This window comes from Piliocolobus tephrosceles, chromosome 4, assembly GCF_002776525.5.
Source record: "Piliocolobus tephrosceles isolate RC106 chromosome 4, ASM277652v3, whole genome shotgun sequence".
Classification (NCBI taxonomy): Eukaryota; Metazoa; Chordata; class Mammalia; order Primates; family Cercopithecidae; genus Piliocolobus; species Piliocolobus tephrosceles.
The window spans coordinates 89,756,810-89,777,055 of NC_045437.1; the positions used below are offsets into that span (position 1 = coordinate 89,756,810).

Below are 20,246 nucleotides of genomic sequence, written 5' to 3' on the forward strand. Positions count from 1 at the left end.
CTCTCCTTGCTTTACAGCTCTTCACATGAGCTTGGCTAATTGAAGCCTCTTTACTGGGGCTTTAAATCTTGAGCAGGACAACATAAGAACAGAATACAAGAACAAGCACAGAAGAAAAGACTAAAAGCAGTCATTTTAAAGGACCACCTCAGAAGCATATCTACAAATTCAATCAATATCTGTTGAATTAATTTTGAATTCGAGGACTACATAAGAAAATAAAGTAATCGTCAAATAAGGAAACTATTCATTGAGTTAGACTTGCCTAATAAGATCTGAAAACATCAAAATGCAGACAATTCATTAACCGCAATATCTTCTATAAAATGAAGTCTCATTCATGTTGAAATTCTGCAATTTTTTGCTAAACACTGGACTGAAGACTTTTATCTCATTGTTAAAGTCCATTAATAAGACCAATAGAAGAGAGAGGAATGTGGAATTAATAGGCAAAAGAAAGTGAAGTAATAAAATGAAGTCCGTCATGGCCCATGGCCTTTTCTGCAATATTTTAGTACATTCCTTTGATAAGCAAATACCAAGAGCACATTGCATTCGTAACATACTAGGAATCTGCACAAGTGGAGGTTGATTTCATTTCTTATGATTCAAAAATTCTAAATGATTCTCTCAGTGCTTGCAAACATCATAGTTGGTGGTATTTGAAAATTTCGCTGTGTCATCAATAATTTTTAAAAATAAAAAATTATATCAAATGCAGAAAGCAGTCCATAGGGGTGTAAATAACCCATAGAAGTAATGGTAATACTGACTGCTTATATAGACATTTACTGTTTAAAAGCACTTGAACAATTGTAGTTCAAATAATTTATATTATATGAAAGGAATTACTATGGAGGAATTAAATAAGTTTAAATACCACTCACACATACAATATACAGAGACATAATATTTCATTTAAAAATTCAGTTTATTAAAAATACATATATATACACATAGCAAATAATACATCTACAATTTTTTCAATGACTTTGCCATAAGAACATATATTATTTCTCCCAGAGTAAGTAAATGTTGGCTTTTCACACACAAAAGATGTTAAGGATAATGTTGAAATATTATTGTTCACAGTAATGTTTAAAGCATTTGTATTGTGTAAATAATTCATGTATTTTTTTTCTTATTAATATCCATTTGTATAGCTATGTATGAGGAATGTTAAGAAATGTCTCATCAGGAGGAGATGAAAGGCTGGTAAAACTTGAAAAATTGAAAGCTAAACAGAAGTGATGGCTATAGTCCTCCTTTCACTTTAGAAACTATAAAGTTTTCCCGTTTGGTCCCATTTCTCACCTGGAACATACTCTCATGGAGGAAACATGGATAGATGCAAAATTAACTTCTTTTCTTCTTTAAGAAAACATAAGCAGAATCACTTTTGATTTCTTTAAGTGGTTCAATAAACAACGAGTACTATTTTAAAACTACAGGCATTCCATGGGAATCTCTCTAGAAAGAAATAACTTACATTGAATGTCATTTTATGAGTTGAGTTTATGGAAAGCTATAATCTTTCTGCAATACAGAGTGTAATATAAACTAACTCATGCATGTTTCTTTTTATCTTGGGTATATACAGGAGGCCCAAATTATATGTCAGAAATGACCTAAGGCAATTTCTTTTTTCTGAGAGGAACAAGGAAATATTAAAATTGCAGGTATTTGCCAAGAGTTTGCTTAATTTATAAATGATCTGCTTGACTCTGGACGCACTGAGATGTCTTAGTTTTGTCCTAGTAGGTTTTTCTGATCATCTTCTGGAATAAGAGGGTTCTACACCAGAGACAGAAAGGGTACTGGGGCAAGGAGGGAAAGGACAAAGGACAGCAAGTAGGAGGTGCCTCAAACGAGGTTCTTCTCTTCAAGAACTGGAAATCTTTCATTGAGATCTTTGGGAGAACCAAGGCCAAAAATAAGGAAATAAAATACTAAAATGGCTTCACCTACTACACTCAAAGCACTTCTTGTAGTTCATAATGCTATTGTCTCTGTGATTGTCTGATTACACAGATGGTTTGAATAACATCCCCAAGACCTTCTAAAGTTAGGGAAGAGATCATGGGAAATGGTGAAGGGCTAGCCACATGTACACTTCCCTACAGTCCAGGCCCAAATGTCCTAAAAATATGTTGAGGTGTCTTAAGGATTGGTAACTTCAATATGGGTTATATTTGCTTTTAGTGTTTATTTCCAGGTAGTACTTAGCAGTAAAAGCCCAAAACAAAAGGTCCCTACACATTTATTTTGGGGTCATGTAGAAAGAGAGAACCATATTTTTGTCATATTTTGGAGGTGTGTGGGGAGGAACTCTAGAAGATCTAAATGTTTTGGGCACACTGGAGAAGAAAAAAACAGGATGAGTGATCATTGTGATCTTCCAGAAGGAATAATAAAGGGGGGTAAGTAAAAGGTTCAAAATGAAATAATATTACTTTATTAATAATACTTATTAATATTTGTTTTATTCCACCTCTCTAGAATTTCAGGTTTTGTAATGATTAAGGATATATGGATAAGAAGCCATTTGTAACTTCACACTAGAATAATATTTTGCTTTTGTACTGTACATATTTGTATATGTCAATTTATTTAATATTTATATTAGTGCACCACATTTTAAGAGTCAGAAAAATGAGGCTTACAACTACTACTCGATAGACCTATTAATTGGAGAAGCAAAGACTAGAACCTGAGTTTCTAATTGTCTAGTTTTCCTTGAATGGTATAAATGTGTTTGTTTTTACTTTTTTTCTTCATATAAGCATAAGTAGAGAAGAACAGAAATGATTCCAAAAGCAATGTTAAATCTAAAATATTTTTTAAAATGTGTATTACTGTATAGATATTTAAACATGAAAATTATAGACTGCCTTATTGAGATGGGCTTGTATTTGTCCAATCTAACAACTAAATCCTTTTAAAAAGTGTAGACATTTATTTTGGCTTTCTTGAAGTAGAAGGGGCAATATATATGTAGTGCTTCATCCTGAAAAAGTTATGAAAACTCATAATTCTTCTCTGTCTCAAGTGTCCCATATACAGGGCAGATGTCAAGATATCTCACTTGCTCTTCCTCTGTCTCTTTCTCCTTCGTTTTTTGCTGTCTTCTTTATTTCCTCCTTCTAGACAATTGCTGCTCATATTCTACTCCTCCAAAAATCCTACTTCACCTCTGTGTGACCCCCTCTGCTTCTCCTGTCTTCAAGAATTACACTCGAATATTCTACTCTGACCTCCCTTAGCTTTGGAAGCAGCTGTCCAGAATTCTAGTGGATAAAATTCCCCATTGTCATCATATATTTACCACTAAAACTTCTTTCCAATTTTTCTTTACAATCCTCAAGTCGTTCATTTTAAGGGTGTAGCACATCCTTCTTTCCAGAAGTGGCTATTTGATTCATAACTGTCAAATCAGGCCTTTTCTCTGGGATATAGATGATTGGTCCAGGATGGCTGATTGATTCAAGAGTAGCAAATTCAAGCTGGTGGAATCAGCTTCTTTTGCTCAGGAACTTGAAACTTATAATCTAGAGATACAGACCGAGATTTGCCAGGGCTCACCATGAGCAGAGATGCAATAAGAGTAGTCACAAACTCCTGCTTCTGAACTCCCTAGAGCTTCCTTCCCTTGCAGGGCCTTGATTCAGCTCATGCTTGGATACAGTAAGATTCTTAGTATTATTCCAGTAAATCCTCTAGTCGGAGTCAGTTCTTGCTGCCATACAAAACTATTTTCCAAAATTATCTAGATCAGTAGATGACTGATTAATCTAAAACTCATTAATTTCAAGTGGGAAACCATACAAGTGATGAACACTTCAAGCCTTTCATTGTTATTTGAAATATAAAAATGTATACATAGTTCCAAATTAACTTTATATATTCTAATTAAAGTTTCCTTAGTTATTCTTGTGTAAACTACAGTCAAAAATACAATAATTGTGATTTCCAGTTTAAATTTCTTCAAAGTATAATGGGAATTTTAAGCTCACTGTAAAGCAATGTGGGTAAAGAACCCTTCCAAATTTTAAGGATTCTTTCCAGATTTATAATTATTTTACCCACACCCCGATTCCTGAGCATTTTTCAATGATTTGCCATTACCAAATTTTCCCAAGTACTCATTTAGTTTTAATACCCACAACAACTCTTTTTCACAATGATAATTCATAAGGAACTATATATTAAATTAAATTACATAATTACTCATTCTCAAGCATTCAGCTCACTGGTAGGAGAAACAGTGCATCAGCATATTAGAGAATAACAACCTCATTCTTGCATTTAGCATGTTGATGGCATTCGTGCATTTTATAAGGGAAATAGAGGGTACCTCTCAATCTAGAGATTTGGTTACGTGGAGGCAGATTAAATGAGTATCCATTGGACTTAATCAAAAGAGGCCTAATTAATATAAGTAGGATATTCAACACCAGGTCAAAAGAAGAATATTAAGTAGATTAAAATATTGCATATTTAGCCTTTTTCACAATTTCAAATATGCTAATAGTTTGATACTAAAGAGATAGCACTGCTCACTGAAATAAATCAAAAGCTCACGTTTGGATTTAACACTTTAGAATTATCCAAGCTGAACACATCTTTACTGACAGAACAATTACGTTTGTCAACCACCAAACAATGACATACTTCAACCACTTCACTGACTCAGACAGGAAAAAGAACTTTGTGAAACGTAGTAAATTCTCTGGAAAAACACATAGTTCCGAATTTCATAATCAATGATGGCACTTCCCAACACCGATTAATTATCATGACTGAAAATAGCTTTAATTAGTAAATGGTCATTAGAAATTACAAAATGATCCCAGCACTTTGGGTCGCCAAGGCAGGTAGATCACGAGGTCAGGAGTTCAAGTCCAGCCTGGCCAAAATGGTGAAACGCCGTCTCTACTAAAAATACAAAAGTTAGCCAGTCATGGTGGCAGGTGCCTGTAATCCCAGCTACTCGGAAGGCTAAGGCAGGAGAATTACTTGAACCCAGGGAGGCAGAGGTTACAGTGAGCCAAGATCATGCCATTGCACTCCAGCCTGGGCAACAAAGCAAAATTCTAAAATTCTATCTTGGAAAAAAAAAAGAAAAAGGAATTACAAAATGAGATTTTTAATTAAAAAAAATATATATATATAACTGAAGCCAGTATTAGTAGAGACTATGGCTATCCGTGGTATTATGTTTCTGAGTTAAATTTAGTATGGCCCTTACTTTCCTATCAAAATGGCACTAGAAAGTGAAGTGCAGTTTTTGTTGACTGTGCTATAAGATATGATGAAGAGCATGGAAATACCACTTGAAAATTCATCAAGTGATCTTCCATATCATTAGGGTGAGAGTTTCTAAAGCTCAATGACCATCAATACATATTGATTAATCTCCAGAAAGAGAAGAGTCAATCCATGACTATGGATTGTTGGTGAGTTTTACAAGGTGTTGTTCTTCAAAAATCTAAAGGAAATATATATTATATGCATTCATCAGAGGAGTAGTATATATTCAGAATACCAAAAGGCAATTCAGAGCTAATTAGATCCTTTCAAAGGATGCACTGATGCACAAGATCCAAACTCCTAACTCCTGGAAAATGGAATTACCCCCAGATTCTTGACTGGATCCAGCCTTGCAGTGAATAGCACTTCCAGAGTCACATTCCAATTCAGGATATCTTGTGTTCATTTTGTCAGTAACAACTGTGTATAACCTCAAATGACAAGAAGGGGTCAGCAGTACTGAGTTCCTACTCTGCAAGCCAACTGGCATCAAAGCCAAGCCCATTGCCACCAAGGACCGCTGAGCTAAGAGTGTGAGGAGGACTGACAGAGACAGATGTTAAAGAAACAGTAGGAAGGGGAGCTAAAGCTGTTGATCACAAGCGATAGGGATGCTGTGAGACACCACCAGAGGCAACAAGGAAAAGCTGTCATTTTCTGGGTAGCAACAGGAGTGCGTGCTGGCATGTAGCAATCAGAAATGGGGTGACTCACACTACAGAAATAATGTCACACTGCCCAAGAATGAACACACAGTAGGATTGCTAACAGCAAAAAGATTCCCCACCAGCAGCTCCTAGGCTAGGAAAGGACTAAGTCACTCATGCTGTGCCTGTGGAACTCTCTGCAGGGCTCCATTGATCTTGTGGTCTGCACTCATACACATGGCTTGAAATTCCTTCAGCTCTGTTATCTGTAAATACAAGCCAAGATCGCTCCCTTTCCCTGTGGTTAGGAAGGACAGTGACAACGACTTCACAGGCTTTGCAGGTAGGTGCAAGTTGGGGCAATAATTAAGCACTTTATTTTAAGCATTCCCTGCCTTCACTTCATGAAATATTTTGGGGACTGAAGCATGAAACCTTAGTTTTAGAATGTTCTTGGATGAAGGGTTGGGGTGGGTATAATCTCAGTATAATTAAGTCTATATGTATGCAACACATATAATTAGTGGATATCTCAAATGACACACTCACAAATTCTCACTGTAATAGGTAAGATGCTTATCTTTGGATCCCAGTACCTCGTGAGTATTTTACTAATAAAATGTCTGTTACTCTTTTTTGAAATATAGTAATTTGTTGATCTACTAATTGATTCATTCTATGAACATTTTTTGAACTTTTATCATATGCCAGTCACTGTACTAGGTGTTACCTACTGGTGACAAGACAGAAAAGATTCCTGCCTTCATGGAGTCACAGTTCAGAATGATAGACATTTCAAAAATTAACTAAATTACTGTGGAAATTATAATTCTGATAAGTGTTATGAAGAAATGCCAGTTTCCTAGACTGTAGTCTTTGTCTAGACTGACTCATCCCATCTATGTATATCCAGTGACAATCAGGACTACGTCTGGCACAGAGCAGATGCCTAATAAACAATAGTTTCTTAAATTGAGCTAATGAGTGTAAGAACAATTTACTGTAAGATTGTTAAAACAATTTGAAGAATAATTTGATTTGTGAAATTTCTGTAATACTGCCTTTTTCCTCCCATCAATATATTTGTTTTTCATTTTTTCAGTAGTATTGAAAGTTTAGAAAAATGAATATTTCTTGGTAAAACAGACGATTTTTAGTGTGCTAGATTTTCGGATTGGAGCTATACTTTTGGAAATCTGGGTAAACATTTGATATAGTTCACTGTAACAGTGATCCTAATTCTGAGGTCCCACTCTTTGATACGGAGGCTGCAATCCTATACTGCTTCTCTCATTTTAGGCGATGTGCTTATGAAACCTGCATTTATTGTTTAAGACTATCAAATATACTTTTAAACAGGGTACCAGAAGCCAGAGAGAAAACTGAAACCACCTATTGAAAAGCCCTGACATCCCATAGGATTCCACTTGGCCTACAAGGATAAATGACACATCTGAAGGGCTCAGTAACTCTTAGGAAAGCAGTTTGAATACCCATTGTAAGCTGAGCACATATCACTATGTTTTCTTGAGATTTGACTCAATTGGTACTTCCAGTGCTGATAATGAGTTTCCTAAGTCAAAGGGTTAATGTCTAGCACAGTAGGGAACCCCCAAACAAACTCTGCTCAAGCATTAAAGACTGTATTTGTTAGTTCCTATGCAGCTATGGCTGCAAAAAATTTGGAATATCACCCTTGGATAAATCTAAAATTACCCATAATGGCAATTTCAGAAATTGGGAAAATAACAAGCATGTGGATTGTAGGTTTCCTTAATGACACAAGTTTGATACATGCATTATTATCTAAAGATTGTCTTCCAACTATGTATTATATTTTGTATTTTGTTGTTGTTTGCAACCATTAGAGATAGATGATGTGTGGAAAAACTAAGGGCTGGAAGCTGGTGGTGAATAGTTGACTAATAAACATTTAAATCTACTTGCATTTCCTCTCGTTACTCTTCCTAAAGGGGTGTGATTTAATCTATTGAGGATTCCTCTATTCTAGGATACAATAATATATCACTCTTCAAACCTCAAGGAGCTTATATTTCAGTGAGAGGAAACCCATATTACCCAACTAATGTTGATGCAAGGCAGAAGCTAAATATAACAGCAGAAGCAAAAACACACAGCCATGAGGGCACTGACGATGAAAAAAGGGAGAAAATTGAAGGCAAAGAAACAAGTCCAGTATCAGAGCAGAGTGGTGCCTAATATCTAAACTCTGTAGGTTTGTGATACTAGAATGAAGCTATGGGGGCTAAAAGCACTGAAGAGGCAAAATCAAAAGGATGATGTGTTTTGTTGCATACAGGTGGGGCAGTGACGAGATGGAGCCAAGGTTAGCAACGAGTTCTGCAGCCTGTTTAATTGCAGCAGACACAAAGTTCATCCACTACATGTATCTAACCTTTGTAAAGCTGTACATGCAGGGATTATTTATTTAGTTTAGATTTGGGACATTATCCTTGTGAGAATCCAGATGCTTTGGTACATTTTATCTTCAGAATTTAACAGAAAAGTCTATCCTTGCCTAGGGTGGCATTTGTTGCTATGAATCATGACATGCTGGGTTTTAGCTGTGACTCTAAGCGGAAATAAGTCTCCTTTTAACTTCTACCCAGTGGTCCCAGTTCTGCCCTCAGGAACTAACACAGATTAAGTTGAATCCCTCTTGTGTGGCAGCCCTTGAACTGTCATTATAAGGGCTCCCTTGAGTTCTTCAGTGCCCCCTCAGTTCCTTTAGCTATTCATGTTGATGTGGAGTCTGCTCCCTTGCACTGTCCTGGTCATTTTCCTCTGCCCAGGCTCTAACTCCTCAGATCTCTCACAACATAGAAAACCCACCCACAACACAAAGTTCCTGAGTGCTATGACTGATAGAAAGCAGACAGGAACTACTGCTACCCTCACTCCATGCATTCTGTGTTTATGAACACACCCTCAAATTGCTAGCCACACTTTTAAGCAGACTTTCATACTACTGGTGGCTTCCTGAGTTTATAATGTAACCGCACTTGGAGACATTTATCAAATGGACTTTGCAAATCCATGTGTCTCCATGCAGCGTTCTTCTTTAACTTCAGAATCAAACTTAACATACTTATTGAGCAGCTGCAAAGGCATCTATTACATTCATGGAGAAAGGAGCAATTATTATTGGCATTACACAAAGAGCCAACAATGATTGAGCTCTAGTTATGTGCTAGGCAATGTGTTAATCTTTTTAAGACATTGTACCCTGTAAAACATTAAACTATCAATTTTATTATAAAAGTAATATGAACAAATAGCAATGCATCAAATAGCCTAAAAGGACATAATATGAAAATACGTCTCACCTTCCCATCCCCACAGAAACTGCAGATTTCTGTGTTTCCTGTATCTTACCAAAATTTCTGTGCATATATATTGTATATCTTGTTTATATATTATATGTGTAGTACTCTAGTCTTATTTGTTTTAATCTAATTCTTGGTAATCATTTTGTACATCACACATAGAGCCATCTGCCTGCATGTCATTGTGTGGACATAGCACAACTTGCATCTCATATAATTTAAGATAAACTCCATAGATTGCATCTTATTATCTTCATTAAACATGTGGAAAACTGAGGTTTTAAAAAAATATTACCTTGCCTGCTGCCGCTCATTTGAAAAGTAACTCAGTAAGGTTTGAAATGCATATCATTCTACATACTTGTGCTATTAATCACCTGTCTAGAAAAATAATTTTCACTAGTGAATTTCATAGCACTTCACAAGCAGATTTTTGTAAGTACATAAATGTATTCCGTTATATTTTACAATTGGAACAATGAGATTTAGAAAATGATTTGAGCATTTGACAATTGACAGACATATTAAAATTGCTCAGATTGACCTGCTCTACTTCACCTTTTGGGGCCTATGGACACAGTGATTTGCCAGATTCTAACTGCTAACGAACTAATGTAGTCCATATTCCTGAGCATTTTTAATTTCTGTCCAAAGTTTCATTGCACAGATGCCTTTTGTTTTTGTTTATTTTTAGGAGAAATTGTTGCAGTATCCAGAAATATCTCGTCTTGTACTGAAAATCTGTGTTTCATTTAGAAAGGTTTAACATTTTTATTTACCCTATTTCAGAAGACTATAGTTGGTCCCGTCTCCTGGATTCATATGCCATCATTGTCTCTTGAATCAAGCTGCTAATTGAATGCAGAAAATATTAAAATATGATTATGAGTCTGCTAAAAGAATAAACATGTCAAGTGTCAACAAAATACTGTAAGTCTGCTGTGCTTCGAACTAACTAAGTCAAAATAGGTTCCTAAAATTTGTTCTTTCCAGTGCCTGTTTGAAAAAGTGAAAGAGATGCACCTGTTATATTAACACATTCACTGAGCACCAAGGCTAAATCTTTACAATAAGTAAGTTGAGAATTTGGGTTCTCTTGCAATTCTCAGTTCAATCTGACTGACTCTGGCACCTCTCTAATCAAATATATCCACATGATATTTTAAGCTGCATTATAGTACATTAATAGCTTGTAAAGTGAAATTGATGCAGCATGATGGACTGTATTCCTGAAGCAGTGACAAATTTATCAATGATAGATTCACTAATGGAAATGTTGAATTGCAATAAATATAAATGCAGAATAGCAATTGCAGAGCATTAAAAATGTCATCTGTGAGTTTAGGTATTTATGAGGCTGAGCCAGCTGGAAACATGAGTGGCGTGTTCCTGTGAGCCACTGCAACTCTGGGGTTCCAAGGAAAGCAGAGACCCTTTCATCAAATAGGCCAGGCCGCCGGCAAATTGTTGTCACAGCTGTGCCATTGTCAATTAGTCCTCCAATGACTCAGTCCTTTGTTTTTCCTGCTTGCACATCTCACCGCACCTTTTCTCTGGGCTTGGGTGCTTCGCTCCTGCAACCTTTCCACCACCTTTCCCCTCAGTGACTCTCCTCACATGTTCCGATTCATCTTCCAGCCATTGATCTAAAACTCAGAGAAGTGACATCAGGGAAGCATCTCAGCTTCTTCAAAAGGCACTGCTATTCCTTCTGGGCTATTTTGGCATGTCAAACCCAACAGGCCCAGCAGAAATGCTCCATGCTGCTACACATTTGCCTCTGATGTGTCTGGTGCACCTGCCCAGCCTTCTGAACTCTAAAGACTTAGTTTAATGTCAGCAAAATCTGGCAGGACATCAGGAGCCAGGGTGCAGTGGAGGACAGAGCACCTCACTTGGGTTTTTGTGTTTGTGTTTGTGTTTTGTCATACTCTTGCAAGAAAAGCAGCATCAGGATCAACTCACAGGCACATGTGTTAATAGGCAGAAAGAGATTGGACCTAGAAAGTTTTTCCTAAGATAGTGATTGGTTATGCAGTATTTTCAAACATACTGGCATGGAAGATTGAGTTAGCTACAGTTTTTAGTATGTGCCAATCTCAGGTTTGATAAGGAAGTGTGTTATAGTTAGCCACATATCCTCTCTTCATTTCTTAAGCTTTCATCTGCTTCCAGTGTTTTCAGCTATTGGTGCACATTTGTTGTCAGCATATTAAAGTAAATTACTCAATACCTTTTGGAATCAGATGTCACAACGTGCTTATAATGGCAATAGAAGGTTATCAAAGTGAGGTTATTTTAGTAGGTTACTAGATTTGCCAAGAATAAATAAATGTTTGGCAATTATAATTCAGTTTAGTATGAAAATAAGTTAGCTCACTTGTCACTGATTCTGCTTATCATAACAAATCCATGATAACTAAACTCTGAATTAAGCTTTAGTGACATTCCTCTGTCATTGTCATTCGGTAGAAGTAAACAACATGAGTAATAAAATTAAAAGAAAGGCAATATGCAACACAACAATGTACAAATAATGGCATGACAGTTTTAGTACAAAGGTGATATTCCTAGTCTAAAAGCCTAGACGTATTAAATAAAAAGTAAGGAATTTTTATAAACCTGACTCTTCAATGTAGTTCTGGTTGATTGTTTAATCAACTATAAATTATGTAGAAACTATCTCAGCCTTAAAATCAAATTTTTAACGTGTTGCTAAAACTTACCAAGATGCAAGAATCATCTTGGTGTTTTTAAATAGCTAAGACGAAAAATCAAGGCTGCTGAGTACAAATGAGCAAATGGAAAGAAAATGCTCCCCCCACCCCAAAATAAAAAACATGTGAGAGTTAAAGGCAGATAACTTTATTGGAATTCTTCTGATTCTTATTAGACCAAAAATTCAGTTAAACTACTTTTCATTAAACACTAGTTATAATCCCAAGCAATTTTTTAAAATATGGTGATGATACTAAAAAATTTATCCACTGAGTAAATATATTCATTGGGTGTCTGTTATGTGTCAACCAAGAAATACAAAAGGAACAAGCGAGACCAAGCCTTCATGGGATTTTATATCACGCACAAGAAAAGAAAAGTTAAAACATAAATTTTTTTAAAGGTAAACAATACAAACGGTTAGATATCAATGGCTATAATGCAATACAAATAATTAAAATTGGATGATGTCAGGTAAGTAATCAACTGCCTGTTTTAGGATGGGCAGAAAAAGCCTCTCTGAGGAGGTTGATATTTAAGTGGAATATTACAAATGGTGAAAGAAATCAGCCATGTGAAAATAAAGTATTTCAAGCAGCAGAACAGTAGAGGCAAAACAAGTTTGCCAAGTTCAAGCAACAAAAAGAAGACCATTTTGATAGGATCATAGTTGGAGATATAAAGAGTAATCAAGGTGTGGTTAAAGAGGCAAGCAGGGGTTAGAATAAAGCTTTTTTATTCAGAGAAGGCTTCGGGTCTGATGATGGAAAGCCACTGGAGGATTTAAGCATGGTAATGGCATGATCTCCATTAGTCTAAAATATCATTCTGGATGCTCTGTGTAGAAAAGATTGGAGGTTAAAAGAGGAAATCATTTAGGAGACTATAGCCAAAGTGGCTTGGACTATGATCACAGTAGAGAGAGAAATAAGAGGGAAAATTTGGGATCTTTTTAGAAATGTTTTAAAAGGAGAATTGCTAGCACTTGCTGATGAGACTGACATAAAGGATGAGGAGAATAAATTAATAAGAATAATTTTTAGATTTTTTGTTTGTGTTTTGTTTATTTGAGCCACTGAAAGGATACTAATACTTTTTACCTAAGTGGGAAAGACTCATGTAAGAGCAGGTTTGGGGGAAAATGAAGTGTTCTGGATTTAGCCATGTTAAATTGGAGAGGCTGTTCAGTAAAGGGTTAACCCAGGCTTGTGGTGTTCAAACCCTTCACCTTCCAAACTGTCACCATGAGTAAAATAGCTTTTCTGAGTTCTCTGAGTCCTTCTGGAAAATCATTGAATCTGAGAGTAGCTTTGGAGACCCACAACACGGATGGGTATCAAAAAGGAGATAGTTTATAGACTGTTGGCTAAGGGAATTGAGAATTCTAGGGGGAATAAAAACTGGAGATAATGATTTTGAGAGTTACGGGCATATAGATGATAGTCTAAAATGTGGGAGGGTCACCTAGGAAATGTCTCTAGGAATATCACCTACAATGTCTGCTATTTTTAAAAAGCTGAATTGGATTAAGTCCCTGTTTTTAGGAACTCTTGTTATTGACAGGAGCCCAGAAGACACATTGGAGATGGACACAGAAGCCACCACCTATAAATAGAGAAGAAATTCAGAAGGGGAAGCAACTAGATGCAGTAGAGAGACAGGTCCCAGAGTAGGGCTCACTGACCCAGGACCTTGAAGAATGAGTAGTATCTTGCTGGTCACTTAGAAAGTGCTCACATGCAAAGAGGAAACAAAAGACTCATACTTTATTTAATTTTATGAAACTATAATATACATTTAGTAATTATACATTTAGCATTTTTGGAAGGAACTTAAAATACTCTGATAGACAGAACAATGGATTCTTTCAAATGTTCACATCTTAATCCCAAGATTCTGTGAATATTACCTTGCATGGCAAAAGGGCCTTTGCAGATGTGTTTATGAGTGTAGACCTTGACATCCTGGGTTATCCAGGTGACCCAATGTAATCACATGAGTTCTTCAAAGTGGGGTCCTTTGCCTGGCTGTCATCAGAGAAAGATGTGATGAGGCAGTCAGGGTCAAAGAGAGGCAAATTTACTGGTCTTGAACATGAAGGAAGGAGTACATGGGTGAAAGAATGCAGGAAACCTCTAGAAACCAGAAGAAAAACAAGGAGACAAATTCTTCCCTAGAGCTCCTGGAAGGAAAACAGCCTTGCCAAAGTTTTGATCATTAGGGAAGTAAGACCCATGTGAGATTTCTGGCCTATAGAATTAAAAATAATATATTTGCATTGTTTTAAATTGTAATTTGTTACAATAGCAATAGAAAACCAACACAAGTTTTTTTAGAAGTTGTCATTCTCTTCTTATTTATGCATCCTTTATTAAAAAAAAAAATAAGGGAACAACTTATAAGAAAAATCTTGCTTTGCTGGAGTCTTCAAAAATTCACTTCAAGAAGGCTGACAAGTACAACCTCACTCTATAATTCCTGAACACTTGCTACAACATAGAAACTGTTTACTGCAAAAATAGAATCAAACTCAATCAAATATTTTATAAAGATAACCCTTGCTTTTTGGTGCTTTATTAACAAAAATTGTTAAAATATACAGAATATTACAGCATTAGTTTTTTTATTGAGGAGAACTTCATACAAATTTCTTGTAATTGCTGATCTTCAAATATACAAATCACAGACCACTATAGAAGTCAGAAGACCAAAGTCTATCACTCTACCCCCAAATCAATCAAACCAGCCTGCCTTTTATCTCTTTTACATATTGAATGTCTATAAAAAAATGTGCTTAAATAAAAGGTCTGCTGTTGCTTACGAAAGTTGAAATACTGGTAACCTAGGTTGTCTAAGTTCTGAACAACTCATTAGACTTCTGGGGGTCTATACTGAATAAACATAGTAGTCATTAGTGATGTCATACTACTTATACAGTCATAACAATTATCAAATTAAGACTCCTCTTCATGGTATTAAAATGTAAGCTCCACACAAGATGAAAAGATGTCTTGGTTAACCTCAATTCCTACTGCATTGCTAAATGGTGGAAGTCACTACTTCCTAAGTGTGTTTCATGGAACACTGGTACTATGAGTTGCTTCAAACCACAGAAGTTTCTGTAGTTGATACAGAAAATTCTGCATCTTAAATACTTCCTTTATAGATTTACAATGATTTTTAAGCCCCAAACCAAAGATTGCTATTTATCTTTGTTGAAACCAATATTTCCCAAAGTTATGTCATCACCATATTCTTAGAATGTGGGGGTTGAGGGAGTATTGTAGGAGGACATTCCACAAAGCTGGTGCTCCCACAGTACAGATATTCAGAAATGCTATCTTAAGCTAGTTGCAAGAGAAGAAAATATTTTCAAATATTTATTCTTTGAGTCAAGATAGTTTTATTCTAATCATGCTACATGTTTTTAAAGAAGTTAGTACCTTATTAAAGATAAAGATATCACTGCCATAGTATATCTCCTTCTCTCCATAAATTATATGTGTGTGTGTGTATATATGTTTGTGTGTATGTGTGTGTGTCTGTGTGTCTGTATGTGTGTTTCTTTTCCTTCCGTGGCTGTCTGTTAATGTTTTAGGCACTGTCTTCCTGTGCTTGATTCTGATTTTTCTCTCAAATGGCCTTGGGGTCTTGAGCCACTGTGGGAACTGACTCTTCTCTAAAGACCAGTTCTCAACCTTAAGGACACCTACAAAAACAGCCTTAAGGATGTCTAGACACATTCACTTGAGAGTATGGAAACCTGATTCAGAATAGACACCCCAGAACACTGTGCACATCTTGATTCTCTAAAAAGAAAGAAGTCCTTAACTCTGTCTCTTGTTCAGCTATACCTTGAGCTAGCTGAGACATAAAGCAGCCCTCTTTTAGCCACATATAGAATAAGTTGTTGGAATTTTCATCAAGGGCATGACGGGTGATATGGCCCTCATGTTCTTTGAATACTGGACAGTTCCTTAGAAAGAATTTGCAACTTGATGAATTCCTTGTTTGAAATTATGATAAGTAAATCTCTGTTAACTGAGTAATGGTATTGCTGCCTTTATATATTCTTAGATTTTAATGAAGTTATTAAATTCATTTTTAAAAGAAGATAAAGCCAGATATCAACTCGACCTTGAGTGTCTCATTGACAACCACTTTTCGTGTAACTGAAAACATAATTCTGTATGACAATTTTCGTTCACTTTTCCCTAAAGTAAAAACAATAAGTAAATCACTGTATCATTCAGTTCCCTCATCTGTAAAAAGAAGGGAATTTATTTAGAATGTTGCTAAGGTCCCTTACATTGCAAACATTTATGATTAAGAAAACATAAACTGTTATATAAATGTAATATTCTATAGTGTTCTTCATTAGTAGTAATAATAAAGTAATTCTATGCCAACGTGCTCCACAAAATATACTGTATAATGGTAAGGAATTTACCTCAGCAATTTTTTGACGAAGAGAAACAAGGAAACTGCTATTGAAACAAACAAACAGAAAGAAAGAAATAGGAATTTGCATAGTTGAAATTTGTCATTTGATTTCCCAGTTTTTCACCTTAATTAATTGTCATTCTCTTAATCTAGACTTTTCAATTTCATAGAACAGTATTTTACTGTATGTAGATTTTTTATTTTATCATAGCATTTTATTTTATCTAGATTTTCCTAGGCATTGTTGAATTGCATTCCATGGAATTAAATGGAATTTTGTGATTCTCCCTTACAGTTGTGTTCCTGGGTAACCTTAGAGGCAGGCTTGAAAACTGACAGCTTCAGAGATCCCAGAATGAGGCTTAAAGGCTTCCTCCTGTGATTATCCTCCCCTGAAAATGTCTCAGAGAAATTCAGAGGTTTGAGGGATGTTGTGTCACTTATTTTATGAAGTTGTTCATCTTTCTTCCTAAAAACTAAATAGGTGCTACTCACTTTCTCCAGGTTGCCTACTCATGGCATGTAACCCAACTTTGTTTAGTGTATTCAGGTATTGACAAAGATTAAGTATCTACTTGCGCCAAGACTTATGCCAGGTCCTAGAATCACAAAGAAGCATTTCAGAAATTTACGATGTAGATTCATTTATTCAGTAAGTACAATTTGAATTCAAAAAACATCTACACAGTAGATCTTCAATAAATATTGTCGAAATAAAATAATACAAATAAGAAAGAATCCTTGACACCTGAACAGAGCATAAAGAATAGACGAAAACTAAACATCTATCTAGAAAGTAGTGTAATTTTATTCTAACTCACTATTACTGTAGTATTACTTACTGACATAGCAGTTACATTTAGGGTTGTGCTTCTATTTTCATCCCAAATCACTTTGTGCCTCAATTGCCTTACATGTTAAGTAAAAGACCAACTAAGAAAATCCATGGGGATAGCACAGCTGTTTAACAAGTTTAATGTTAGAACAAGACCTGTGCAACTAATTGGTGCTGAGTTTTGGTTTATTACACTGTAAGGAGGATACAGAACCTCAAAAGGGAGACTCCAAGAAGGGTCTTATCTATATGGGCAGCAAGAGAAGATAGAGCCAGATGAGCTGAATCTGGAAGGAGAAAAAGCAATGAAGTGGTGAGTACCTGCCTGTAATAAGATATTTTCCGTCTTCTGCTATTTTAGTTATAGCAGCAGAAAAGACCCCGAACAACACAGGTGCTAGAGGAGAGAGCAGGAAAGAACTCGGAAACATAGGCTCTTCTTGCTGTTTCAAAACATTTTTTCTTTCAGAGTGTAAGAAAGTTAAGATTGAAGCTCCTGAAAGCAGCTCGCTATTAATAGGGAGGGGATAGAGATCTTATCTGAGTTCTCTATATTTGCTTATTCAAAAAATACAAACCACATTAAAATTCTAATTCATATTCAAAATGTCAGTGTAGCATGGGAATTTTCTTTTTAAACTATCACAAAAGAATCTGCAAAGTGCACAACCTTGTACAAAGGCTGTCACAACCCCACACAAAAAGTACTTCTGCCAGGGCACCTGCCCGACAACTGCCAGTCCAAGTTCAGCCTGCTGGCACCCTTGTTATTGACTTTTGTAACCAAGATCTCAAAACTATTACATTAATCCTCCTCATTTTTTCCTTTAAAATTTGTGTCTTGCTTTACCTCTCTGAGTATGGCATGGAAATTTTTAAAAGAGGCTCATAACACAGTTCAATATTTCCATAAACATATTGAAATTATTCATAACAACACTAATAATCTGATATAGTGTTTTGGGGATATTAATCTCATTTCCTAAGACCACATCTTTACCCCCAGACTGATACAGTCATTCTAAGCACCGTTACAATCATGACATCCAAGTACAAGATTCAGCATAACACCGCCTCAGAGAAGAGTGAACAGCAAAGACCCAGAACTTTCTTACTACCACTTTGGTGACATAATGGGCCACCTAGTCAAATCAAAATTTCAACAAAAATAATTCATTCTTTATTGGCAATGTACTACTTTAAAAATCATGTTTAAAATTTAAAAGCACTGTAATGGATTCTCTTATTCCAGCTAAGTAGCATAAAAAGATAAAATAACAGACTTTAAAATTTTATTTAAAAGATCAAAAGCCACATGCACAAGTTCTGCTTACGGATGTTCTTGCCTTATCTTTCATGAATCCATGTCTTTATATCAACATGTACTGCATGACATCAGTACCCAGAAAATGAACACAGAGTTGCAAAAGGAGAGGCTTCCGACCTGCTCACTATGTATCTGTTAACATCTATTATGCACCTTCTATGTGGTAGAAATTGTAATTCCAAGTTAATGAAAAAAAGATATAGACCCCGTTTTCAAATGATTCACAGTTTTTTTGTTTTGTTTTGTTTTTGTTTTTTTGTTTGTTTTTGTTTTTTTGTTTGTTTGTTTGTTTGTTTGTTTGTTTTTTAGGAAATGATAAGCTGACAGACTGAAATTTGAGCCAAGATAGACCTATGTACCATCCTGGGTGTGGAGGGAGGGAGGTGAACCTGGAATCAGAAAAGTCTTCATGGCAACTTGAGCTCAGTGTTGAAGGATACATTCAAATTCCACAAGTGGGGCCAAAGAGTAGGTGTTCCAAGCAGGGAGACCAGAATATGTGCCAAGACTCAAGGGTGTGAGAAACTGAAGGGGCATGAGAGAAGAGCCTTCCTTATATGCCGCACTAAAGAGTGTGGGTCTTTAGCCAAAGGTGATGGAGAGCCAATCTATGGAAGTGACACAACCAGATTTACTCTTTGGAAAGCTGTCTCTGGTAGCTTGCATGGGATGCAATAAAGAAACTCAAAACTGGACACGGTGAAGGGCTAATGTAAAAATCCACACAGGCCATGGAAAGGTCTGAATTCCTTCAGAATCTCATCATCATCCCCACCACAATCATCATCATCATCACCACCATCATCATCATCATCATCATTACCACCACAATATGATAAAGCCATGAATACTTTATCTCATTTGATCCACATAATAACAATAGTGCTATTATTATCTCTATTTTACAGCTGGGAAAGTGAGTAAGAGACTTCCCCCTTTGACAAAGTGGTAATCAGCAGAGTTAAGACTGAAACCCAGGAGGTCTGATATTTCATGCTCAGCTTTATGTTCATCTGTGTGTCCACATCCTTTCATGTGACTGTACTTCAACAGTAGTTGAGAGGTTGTTTTGGTTGGGGATCTGTCACTTTCTAGATAAAAAGCATTTAGGTACTAGGCAGAGAGGAGACCGTGAGAACTTCTTTTAATTATCTGGAAACCTCAAAAATAATGTATTCTCCAACTCTATGTACATAAAGAGACAAAAATTATTAATATTCAAAAATACGTCATATAAGAAAATGTTCTGTGACCAATAATGTTCTTTGAAGACTAAAAATATCAAACTCTAACTAAAGCCTAATATAGATTTCATCTGATAACAAGAGTCAAAAGTAATCAGTTGTTCTCTTTTATTATGTGTCTTTGAACTACTATATTATTTTAATGTTAGAGATTCTGTTCCTAATAGTTGCACAGTTACACGACTGCAACTTGTTTTATTTTGACTAACTCATTCTCTATGACAAGAATATTATATTCATATTATTGTACATATGTTGCATTATCAAAATATTGACTATTGAGTTTAGTACTTTATTATTTGGAAAAGATACAAAGGCAGTGCTCTTTTATAAACACATTTTATTTGAAGTGACAGTTTCCAGACCCACTGGTCC

The 20,246-nt window shown here is 35.8% G+C and overlaps 1 pseudogene; it reads right to left on the bottom strand.

Moving 5' to 3' along the window:
* The window catches only part of LOC111544497, a 43,354-nt pseudogene extending 23,882 nt beyond the window's left edge, over positions 1-19,472 (bottom strand).
* Positions 19,473-20,246: the final 774 nt, after the last annotated feature.